The sequence below is a fragment of the Crocuta crocuta genome, unplaced genomic scaffold (assembly GCF_008692635.1).
Source record: "Crocuta crocuta isolate KB4526 unplaced genomic scaffold, BGI_CrCroc_1.0 scaffold805, whole genome shotgun sequence".
In the NCBI taxonomy this organism is placed as follows: Eukaryota; Metazoa; Chordata; class Mammalia; order Carnivora; family Hyaenidae; genus Crocuta; species Crocuta crocuta.
In genome coordinates, this window is record NW_027527999.1 from 45360 (window position 1) to 56664 (window position 11305).

The window sequence follows — 11305 nt, forward strand, 5'->3', positions numbered from 1 at the left end:
TTTTGGAGTGGAATTATGATCTTGGAATGTTTTTTGTGAATATTAAGTATCAAGTTCACTGAATGTAAATGCATGGAAGTAGTATTTTTTGAGAATTACCCCTAAAAAAATAAACTGAAGGTGAGGTTTACATTTATAAAATGTTACTAAAAAATGTTGGCAAGTGAGCATGTTAAGCAGAAAGGTCGTGGGCATGGTGGGGACAAGAGAGGAAAGGTCAGAATCCAAGTTCATTCAGTCACAAGGAGCAAGTAACACATCCTTAGTCATCCTGTGGCAATTTAACATATGAACAAGATGTAACCTGGATAATTTTGAATAATTATGTTATTAGTCTAAATTATGACCTTGTATGTCACTTGCTAGTTCCCAATGCCTAGACAAAGGCTATAACAAGACAGAGACATTACAGCTTTCACTGAAAAAAAATTGGAAGCAAAGTTGACAAGCAATACGACATTAGTTTCAGATATACAACATAGTAATTCAACAAATCTGTGTTATGCTATGCTCACCACAAGTGTAGCTGCCATATGTCACCATATAACTTTATTAAAATACTATTGACTATAGTCCTTATGATGTACTGTTCATCTCCATGACTTGCTCATTGTGTAACTACAATCCTATACCTCCCAACCCCATTTATTCATTTTGCCTATCATCCCACCTGACTCCCCTGTGGCAACCATCAGTTTGTTCTCTGTATTTCTAAGTATGTCTCTGCCTTTTGTGTCTGTTTGTTCATTTGTTCTATTTTCTAAATTCTATATATAAGTAAAATCATATAGTATCAATCTTTTTCTTTCTGAATTATTTCTCTTAGCATAATTCTTTCTAGGTCCATCCATAGTCACAAAAGGCAAGAACTCATTCTTTCTTAAGTCTGAGTAAAATTCCAATGTATATCACATCTTCCTTATTCATATATTGATACACACTTAGTTTGCTTCCATATCTTGGCTATTGTGTATAATGTTTAATAGTCATAAGGGTGCATATATCTTTTAAAGTTAGTGTTTTGGTTTTCTTCGAGTAACTACCCAGTAGTGGAATTTTAATGAATCATACGACATTTTTATTTTTATATTTTTAGAAACTTCCATACTGTTTTCTAGAGTGTTTGCACCAGTTTATATTCCCACCAACCGTATATGAAACTTCCCTTTTCTCCACATCAGTGCCAACACTTGTTGTTGTCATTTTGATAAACACCCACTCTGGTGTGAGTTGATATTCTGTTGTGGTTTTGATTTTGATTTCCCAGATGATTAATGATGTTAAGTATCTTTTTAATGTGTGTATTGGCCATCTGGATGTCCACCTTGGAAAAATATCTACTCAAGTCTCCTACCCATTTTTTATTCAAATTGGTGTGAGTGTGTGTGTGTAAACATGTGTGTTGTGTGTGTGTTGAGTTGTATAAATTCTTCATATATTTTGGACATTAATTTGAGTTGCACAAGTCCTTATATATTTTGGACATTAAATTCTTATCGGATTATTTTTCAAATATCTTCTCCCATTTAGTAGGTTACTTTTTGTCACTGTGCAAAAGTTCTTATTTTGGTGTAGCCCCAATAGTTTATTTTTTATTTTGCTTTCCTTCCCTTACAGACCTATCTAGAAAAATCCTATTAAGGCTGATGTCTAAGAGATTTCTGCCTATGTTTTCTTTTAGGAGTTTTACGGTTTTAGGTCTCACATTTAATTCTTTATTTCACTTTCATTTTTTTAATATTTTTATTTATTTCTAGGAGAGAGAGCGTGAGCAGGGGAGGGTCAGAGAGAGAGGGAGACACAGACTCTGAAATAGGCTCCAGGCTCTGAGCTGGCAGTCAGCACAGAGCCCGACGCGGGGCTCGAACCCACGAACCGCGAGATCATGACCCAAGCGAAAGTCGGACGCTTAACCGACTAAGCCACCCAGGCGCCCCTAATTCTTTATTTCATTTTGAGGGATTTTTTTTGTAAGGTATAAGTAGCTTGGTTTCATTCTTTTGCACGTAGTTGTCCAGTGTTCCCAGCACCATTTCTTGAAGACACTGTCTCATATGCATTAAATATTCTTGCTTCTTTTGTCATGGATTAATTGATCATATAAGCATAGGTTTCTTTCTGGGCTCTCTATTTATTTCCATTGATCTAGGTGTCTGTTCTTGTACCAGTCTTATACTGTTTTGATGATTATAGTGTTGCAATATATCTTGAAGCATGGGATTATGATACCTTCAGCTTTATGCTTTCTCAAAGTTGCTTTGGCTATTCAAAGTTTTTTGTGGTTCCATACTAACTTTATTGGTATTCATTCTAGTTATGTTAAAAAATGCCATTGGAATTTTAATAAGGAGTTTATTGAATCTGCAGTTTGCTTTGGGTATCATGGACATTTTAACAATATCCAATGGAGTATTTTAACAATATTTCCCATCCTTGAGCATGTAATATCTTTCAATTTGTCCTCTTTAGTTTCTTTCATCAATATCTTATAGTTTTTCAGGGTACAGGTCTTTTGCCTCCTTGGTTAAATTTATTCCTAGAATTTTTTTCTTTTCATGCAATTCACTAAATGGGATTGTTTTCTAAATTACTCTTTCTGCTACTTCACTGTTGGTGTATAAAAACCCAACAGATTTCTATATATTAGTTCTATATATTAGTATTGTGAAAATTTACTCAACTAATTTATTCTAAATGTTTTTCTGGTGGAGTCTTTAGGGTTTTCTTTGTATAGTACCATTTTATCTTCAAATAGTGACAATTTTGCAGATACTAATTTGGATGACTTTTTTTTTTTTTTCTTGTCTTATTTCTGTGGCTGGGACTTCCAGTACATATGGAATGAAAGTGATGAAAGCAGGCATTTTTTGTTGTTCTTACTGTTAGAAGGAAAGTTCTCAATTTTCCCCCATTGAGAATGATCTTAGTTGTGGATTTATCATACATGGCCTTTGTTATGTTGAGGCACACTTTGTTGATGGTGTTTATTACTGATGGATATTGAATTTTGTCAAATGATTTTTCGGAATCTATTGAGAAGATCATGATTTTTAATATCATTTTGTAAATGTGGTATATCACATTGAGTGATGTCTGGTTATTGAACTATCTTTGCATCCCTGGAATAAATCATGGTGAATACTCCTTTTAATGTATTAATGAATACAGTTTGCTAAAATTTTGTTAAGTTATGTACCTATGTGCATTAGGGCTAGTGGCTTGTAGTTTTCTTTTTTTGTAGTGTCTTTTTTTTAAAAAATCAGGATTATACTGGCCTTGTAGAGTGTATTATGAAGCTCTTCTTATTCTATTCTTTGAAATGGTTTCAGGAGAACAGATATTAAGTGTTCTTTAAATGTTTGGTAGAATTCATTTGTGAATCTGGTCATAGACTTTTGTTTGTTAGGAGTTATTTGATTATCGACTCACTTTTGTTATTAGTAATTGGTCTGTTCAGATTTTCTATTTCTTCCTTATTCAATCTTGGAAAATTATATATTTCTACAAATTTATTCATTTCTTCTAGTTTGTCTAATGTTGGCATATAATTTTTTTAGTAGTCTGTTACAAACTTTGTATTTTTGTGATGTTAGTTGTGACTTTTCCTCTTTAATTTCTGATTTTATTTATTTGGGTCCTCCTTTTTTCTCAGTCATGCTAAAAGTTTATCAGGTTTTTTTTTATCTTTTCAAAGAACCAGTTGATATTTTATTGATCTTTTCTATTGTTTTTTGGTCTCTATTTCATTTATTTATGCTTATATCTTTATTTCCACTCATCTGTAATTTTGACTTTTGATTTTTTTTGAAGTTCCATACATGTAAATTAGGTTGATTATTGGAGATTTTGGTTTATTGATGTTAATTTGTATGGCTATAAATTTTCCCTTAGACTACTCTTGCTGCATCCCAAATATTTAAGGCTGTTGTGTTTTTATTACCTGTTAGTCCCCATACCTTTTTTTGCCTTTTTCCCTCATTGATTTCTTTCTTGGACAATTACTTGCTAAGTTGCATGTTGTTTAATCTACATGTTTGTATTTTTTCCCCCTATAAATGGTAATATGCAGCTTACTATTGAACAGAACACATTGTTAGGAAGTGGCATAATAACCAATGCCATATTTTAAATCAACTTATTTTCAAATATTTCTATAACTAATTTTTAGCTAAGGAAATTGGGACAAAGAATTCATCGTTGTGGTGTGATTAAATATTTATCCTTGACTAAATAATGTTATATGTATGACAAAGGAAAAGTTATACCTGAAGAAAACAATACAAAACTAGTCTGAGTAAAGGACTATCTAGGTAAATATTTGATTTAGAATGTTATTTAGCTAGTAATGCAATAGGAAATATTTGCTTTAGATCAGTAGTTACAAAAAGTAGATTACATCTAAGATTCTTATTAACATACTTGAAATCATTTTCAGTTAGGTTGTGAGTGGACTGAAAGCTGGAATAGTAAAAATAATGTTAAATTTATACTTATTTTTATCTGAGTTGTTAAAATGGTCATTTACATTTAAATAAAAAATTCATTTGGGTTAATACTGCATTTGGCATATTGTGATTGTAAAAATAATCAAAAATCTTTTTGGAAGTTAACATCTTATAATTGCAGCTTATACTGCAATATATATCCAATGCAATCATGTATCATAGTAAATCATGCATTTAGTGAGTTTCATTTCAGAACTAAAGTGTTTTAATGTGAAATGCAGAATCTCTGATTACTTATATTTTTACTTTATTCACAAATATTCCATAAAATTTTATATAAACTGAACCATGTCCCCCCAGAATTCACATTTGAAACCCTAACCTCCAATATAACTGTATTTGGAAAAAGGGCCTGTAAAGAGGTAATTAAGGTTAAATGAGATCATAAGATTGTAGCCTCAATCGAATGTCTATAGTGTCCTTCTACCAGCAAGAGACATCACAGTTGTGTGGCAGAGGAAAAGCTATGTAAGGACATAATGAGAAAGTAGCTGTCTGCAAGTCAAAGAGATGGGCCTCACGAGATACCAATCACTCTGGCACCTTGATCTTAGACTTTCAGCCTTCAGAATTGTGTGAAAATACAATTCCAGCGTTTATGCCATCCAGCTTCCGGTATTTTGTTATGGCACTCCTAGCAAACCAATATAAAATTCTAAGATCAGGTTTTTGGCAGGGAAAATTTCCATATAGAATTCCGTAATTTAAAACCTTTTCTTAAAAATTCAAATATACATTTACCTGCAAATTTAAAAACATTATGTTTTAATTTAAAACAACTGGGTGACATGGGAAAGCCAGATATTTTCATTCATTTTCCAAAAATGCAGTACCCTGAGATATGGGTTATCTTGGGCACTAACAGTTATTTGGATGGATGGATGGACAGGCATACAGACAGAATTTGAATTTAGAATGCAGAAATTCTTAAAATGTGTAGCTTTGATAATGTCCACTTCTATTGAAGCAATGACTGGTTGTATATAGGGAGTAGATCTAGATTTTGAAGAACATAAGCACCTAAATAGGATGCCAGTTACTTAGACAAATAAATCTAAACTGGACTTCAGAGATACAGAGACACTGGAGTACCTTGCAATAAATCGTGTTGAATATGCTTAATTATCAGGATCTATTCCTGCCACCTTCCAGGTTACTTTTCTCTACTATAAGAGTAGAGAGTTAAACCCTTTTTCTTTTCCCACTAGATTTCCTTGCATGTGCTGGATGCAAAGTAGGTTCTAATTAGATGCACTTGTAAGAGCATTTTGAAAGTGAAGTGATAGGAAGTCATCTTTCTGCCAATTTTGGTATGTCTGTTATTGTTGTTTTTTTATGGCAACCAAGTTATGAGAATGTGATTTTGTTTTGTAACTTTGTTTTAGAATCCAATTTCCAGCTTCACTGGTATTTAAATATAGTTCTGAGGTTGCAGTCTTTCTGATTCAGCAAGCCTATATGTCAAACTCAGTGGTTCATTGGTGGCCTCCTGATTTCCCACTTCTCTTATTGTGAGAGACATCATCTTTACCTTGGTTGATCAATTAAATGTGTAATGTTTGTGGTGAAACTCAGAGCCTACTCTCCTAATACTTCTTTGGATTAAATCCTATTCTGCTCATAATATTTATTGCAATTCTGACTGCTAGAGAAATCAAGAAACATTCAATTTTCTGTATAGAAGTAATTGTATTGGTGTTTGGGAAAGTGTGAATCAAATTCAGAATATGAACACAAAATGAATACAATTATAACCCATAGATGTCTCCAAATGTTTACATGAATAGATAAATATAACTTTCCATCAAATGTGAAAATGACTCTAATTTCATGCTTAGTTCCATTTTCCCTTAATTCATGGATAGTTTCTTATTCTACCCCCTGCCAATGTGGTATACATTTACTGAATTGATTTTTATGACTAATAGTTAAGTACAAAAACTATTTTGTCAACAAAGGGATAGTCTTCCTTTTATTATCAGTTAGTGACAAAACTGTATCAACACGTTATCCGCTCACATACACAGAAGGTATTAAGCCTTATCTTCCCAGACCTGGTAACAACAGCAAGAATTTATGAAAGAAAAGAAGTTATATATTCCTTTTGTCTTTTTACTCAATTTAATTACTTGCCTCCTTCTAGCTCAGAGACTAAAACTTCATTAAAGTGTAAACTTGATCTTCCCTTTCCCTAAGAATATTTAACTGAATATTAACCCCCAAAAGTGTTTTAAACTGTATTTCTTAAAATTATTTTATTTACTGGAAAGGATTCTTGATAGGGGCAGTGAAACTCTTGAGTTCTTCAAGTTCTGTAACCACTAACTAGTAAAAGGCACTTCATTATATTTCTCTGGGGATTCAATTACACTACAATTAAAATCAGTGGTGGCCTAAAGATCTGCACAGTTTCTTTAGGGTCTAACATACTAGTCCTCTCTTCTGGTTCTCTATTCCAGGAAGGAATATTTAAAGAGAGTATTTTAAAAGGATTCTTAAATTATGGAAGGAAAATATTATGTGCAAGCCTACTAATAAAATATGGGGAGAAGTATGGGAAGAAATAGGCATTTTGCAAAGGAGAACCCATGATTTAATTAGTATAATGCCACAGAGTTTTAATTGATATAATACCACAAACTATCAATAAAGATTACAAAGAGTGCTTCTCTCTCCACCATGCTTGCTTACCTCACATATGTCTTGTGACAGTACTCTGAGAGAAATGCCTGCACATATCTTCTTAAGCCTTAAACTTATGTAGAAAGTTGAATGTTTGTTGATTTTCTCTCTTAAAAAATGAAAATATCTCAGTCATAATTTGAGGTGAGTTTAAGGAAGCACAAAATGATGAAATTGGCTGTTTAAAGATATGATGTTTGTGATGACAAATTATCCATAGGATATTTGCTTTTATTCAGACCTGTGGCTTCACTTCCTTAATACCTTTAGGGATAAGATTGCTTAGATATTAGGAGAACATGGTGGAGGAAACGACATTTTGGAATTTATTATTCTGCCTAAAATGCCTGTATTTTTTCTTGGATGTACTGCATACGTGAAAAAAAAATATATGAGGGAAGCTATAGAGTTCAGATTTCATTTATAAAATTGAATTAATTTGTTAACTTATCAGAATCCATCAAATACTATAAAACAGTTCTCTCAAGTACATGGGATGGTGCGTAATGATGTGCATTACCAGCAGGATGTTATGGACTTTTCCATTGGTTAGGACAAACACAGATTCTTTGTGAAAAGAAAAAGTTTTATAGTTTCAGGTGTATTTGTAAATGTCTGGTAGATGAAAAAATAGTTATTTAAACATTGTTTGCACTGGACAATCAGTTTGGACATTTGCCTAAGCACCCTACTCAATTAGGGCCACCAAATATAACTGATTAATGCAATAAATTGACCAGCTGTGTGACTGAACTAACCAAATAATACAATTGATTTAATGTAAAATATGTGCAGTCTTACTGGTGTGTAATTCATTAGTTGCATTATTTTGTTCATGCTCTGAGAAGTCCCTGACCTTCTCTGCTCTGCATCACGGCACACTCAACAACTTAGTGGACTGGATGTGTCATGATCCTGGAAGGCCCAAACACATAAGTGTATTGGCAGTGCAAGGAAATATTTACTGAGAATTATAACTGATAAATCTAGCTTTTCCTGCAACTTTCTACACCAAGAACAGGGGAACTTCCAAGGAAATAGGAAATAGATTGCATTGGGTTAATGATTCAGGCTGATTTTGTTTGTATGAAGATTATCTGTCTATATAGTATGGTGCTTTTGAATACTGGAAGGCAGAAAGACAGAGTTTTTAAGCCAAGGATATTTTTGTATATAAGGGTATGGGTATGATATTAGATAGACTCATTTTTGCTTGCCTTGTACACAGACAAGTATTATACACAGTGTACAGAAAAATGAAAAGCAAATAGGCTTTGAGGTCTTATGGAGACCAACATCACATTTCAACCAATTTATTACATTTGACTCCACACACACACACAAAAACTGTGCAGTATAAAGGTAAGGTGTCTTTCTCCCATGAGATAAGGAAACTGGCATACAGAATGAATACATGACTTGCCAATGATAACATGAATAATAAATATTAGAGCCTGAACTAGTTCCCAAATGTTTTTACTCTTGATTCATTGCTCTTCTTCCATTACACAATATTATATCTTATATGTTTCAGTTGCAAATGACCAAGGCATCCATTTAAACAAAAATAAGCACCATGCCCCAAAGTAGGTATATGGGAAATTTACTGGGTTTATGCTATCAGAAAGTTCAGAGGGTGAGGTAGCTTCTGACATTGCTGGGTCCAGGAATTCAAACAATAATCTACTTGCTTATGTAATTGCTCTCTGTCCTTGTCTCTCCTCTGTGGTGGACAAAGTGGGTCAGGCCAAGAAATGAAACAAGAATAGTTGTTTGAAAGAAGCTATCAGAGAGTATTGGAATATTCTAGACAGAAAGGATGGTGGCATGAACTAGGGACACAGCATTAGGGTAATCAAACAAGGTCAAATTGAAGATTTTTTAAATGCAGAACCAATAATATTTGTTGATAGATAGGATGAGGGCCATCAACAGAGTATGGAATTAAACATGATTCCAGCTTTTGGTCTGAATGACTAGGTATAATGGGCACTCATTCACTGAAATAATGAAGACGGAGAGGGAGCAGATTTCGATTAAAAAAAAATAAAATACAAAATGATAAGTTACTATTTTTAAAAGGCTGATTTCACAAGTAATTTTGTGTGAATTAGAAATAGTACATTACATGTTTTGGAAGAACAGTCCCCACACTTAGACCACCAAGCTTAGCTAGAAATTCTTTCAACTCCCAGAAACCCTTTTATTATGGGCTCCTTTTGTGTGATACATAACTGCATGATCATATTAAACAAATCTAGAAGGCTGTATGTAAAATTAAATAAAAATTTAAGATGTTTGGTGTGACCATCATAATTGATAATGCAAAAACAGAATTTCCCATGGGGCAAACAATAAGCCTAATAAAGTGATGTAAATATGAAATTCAGCTAATCAGTGGAAAAACAGCATGTTTTCCAAGCTTTAAATAACCTTTGGTATTTTGAAAAAATTAAACTATGGTCTTTTATGTGTATTTGAATAATCTTAGTATATAAATGTCCACACATACCTCTACTACCTAGCTCAGTTCACAATAATATTGTGTATATTTGGTCATTTTGGGAGATGTATTTGTTGAAAATAAAACTTAAGAAAGATTAATACAATATGTAGTTGAACATAAATTAAAACATTCATAATCCCCAGAGATAAATAGGAAACTCTTCTTATGCATTCTCCAATAGTAGAATACTCTCTGCTTTCCATTTATAAAGTTACAGAGTAGAGAATTTTATTTTTTCCCTAATTTGTGAAAAGAGGTATACAATGAACTTTTAGTAAGGTACCATTCATATTTATGTGGCCTTAGAAAATAAAGAATGAGATCAGGGTTTTAAATATTTTTATATACAGAAGTAGCCTTACATATTTTTATATACAGAAGGAGCCTTATTCCAGGCAACAACTGCTAACTACAACAAATATGTTAGTTTTTAGTTTTGCTATATTTTTGCTGTACCAATATGGAAGCAGCTGATTCACTTCTGATGTGTCAACTTTAGGTATAACAGACTATGTAACACAAGATCCATTTCTGATGAAAGAACAAGGAAAAAAGTACAAGATGATATCTAGTAACAATTTTGTTCAAATGAACATGTTTTCAGAGGCAACTTGATTCTTAGTTTTGCTGATCAAAGTAGATGATAAATGATAGACTGATAGACATAAAATGAGTCAAAGGACTACCTATTCCTTTATGAGAAGCTCCTATGCTAAGCTGCTAAAAAAAAAAAAAAGGTCAACTCATTCATCGAAGTCTTGCATGAGGCACAGCATGTGTGGTAATTGGTGAGAAGTGTTGGTTAGGAACAATGGTGATTTGTGTTGCCATTAATCCCTATTCTGTCCATTTCTGTAAATCAGTTTCTTGCCTAAGAAGTAGTTATTTATATCCCTAAATTTGAAGTGACCTCATAGAAGAAAATTGATATACATTAACCTTTACTCCTATGCATCTTTATTTCTCCTCTTTACTCAGGACTTTTGTATAACAGAAAATATCAGGTTAATTTGGAGGTGCTTGGGTGGTTCAGGAGGTTAAGTGTTAGACTCTTGATTTTGGCTCAGGTAATGATTTCGATTCAGGTAATGATTTCACAGTTGGTGGGATTGAGCCTTGGTCAGGCTCTGTGCTGACAGCTCAGCCTGCTTGGGATTCTCTCTCTCTGTCCTTCTCCTGCACACATACTCACACTCTCTCTCTCTCGAAATAAATTAATAAATATTTATTTTTTAAAAAAAGACAATTTGAAGTAAAGACCTGTCTTTGGGTCATATGTCCAAATGTGTTGTAAAGATTAAAGATAATGTATATCAAGACTTTACCTTAGGTTCTGACACATTGTAAGAACTCAGTAAAGACTTTAATTATAGTTACTAATCATAAATCAGTTGCCAACTTGACCTTCCAGAAACATTGCTATAAGATTTTCAGATACAGGAGTTATGATTTAAGGATCCGTTCAGTAATTCATGAAAGTAATATATCAATACTTGTAATATTCTTCTGCACTAAAGGTTTTGATACAACCAGAGATTTTATTAGGTAAACTTAATTAATCCAAGAATCAATTATGTAAATTTGAACTTGTTTTGAAGCTTATTAGCCAAAT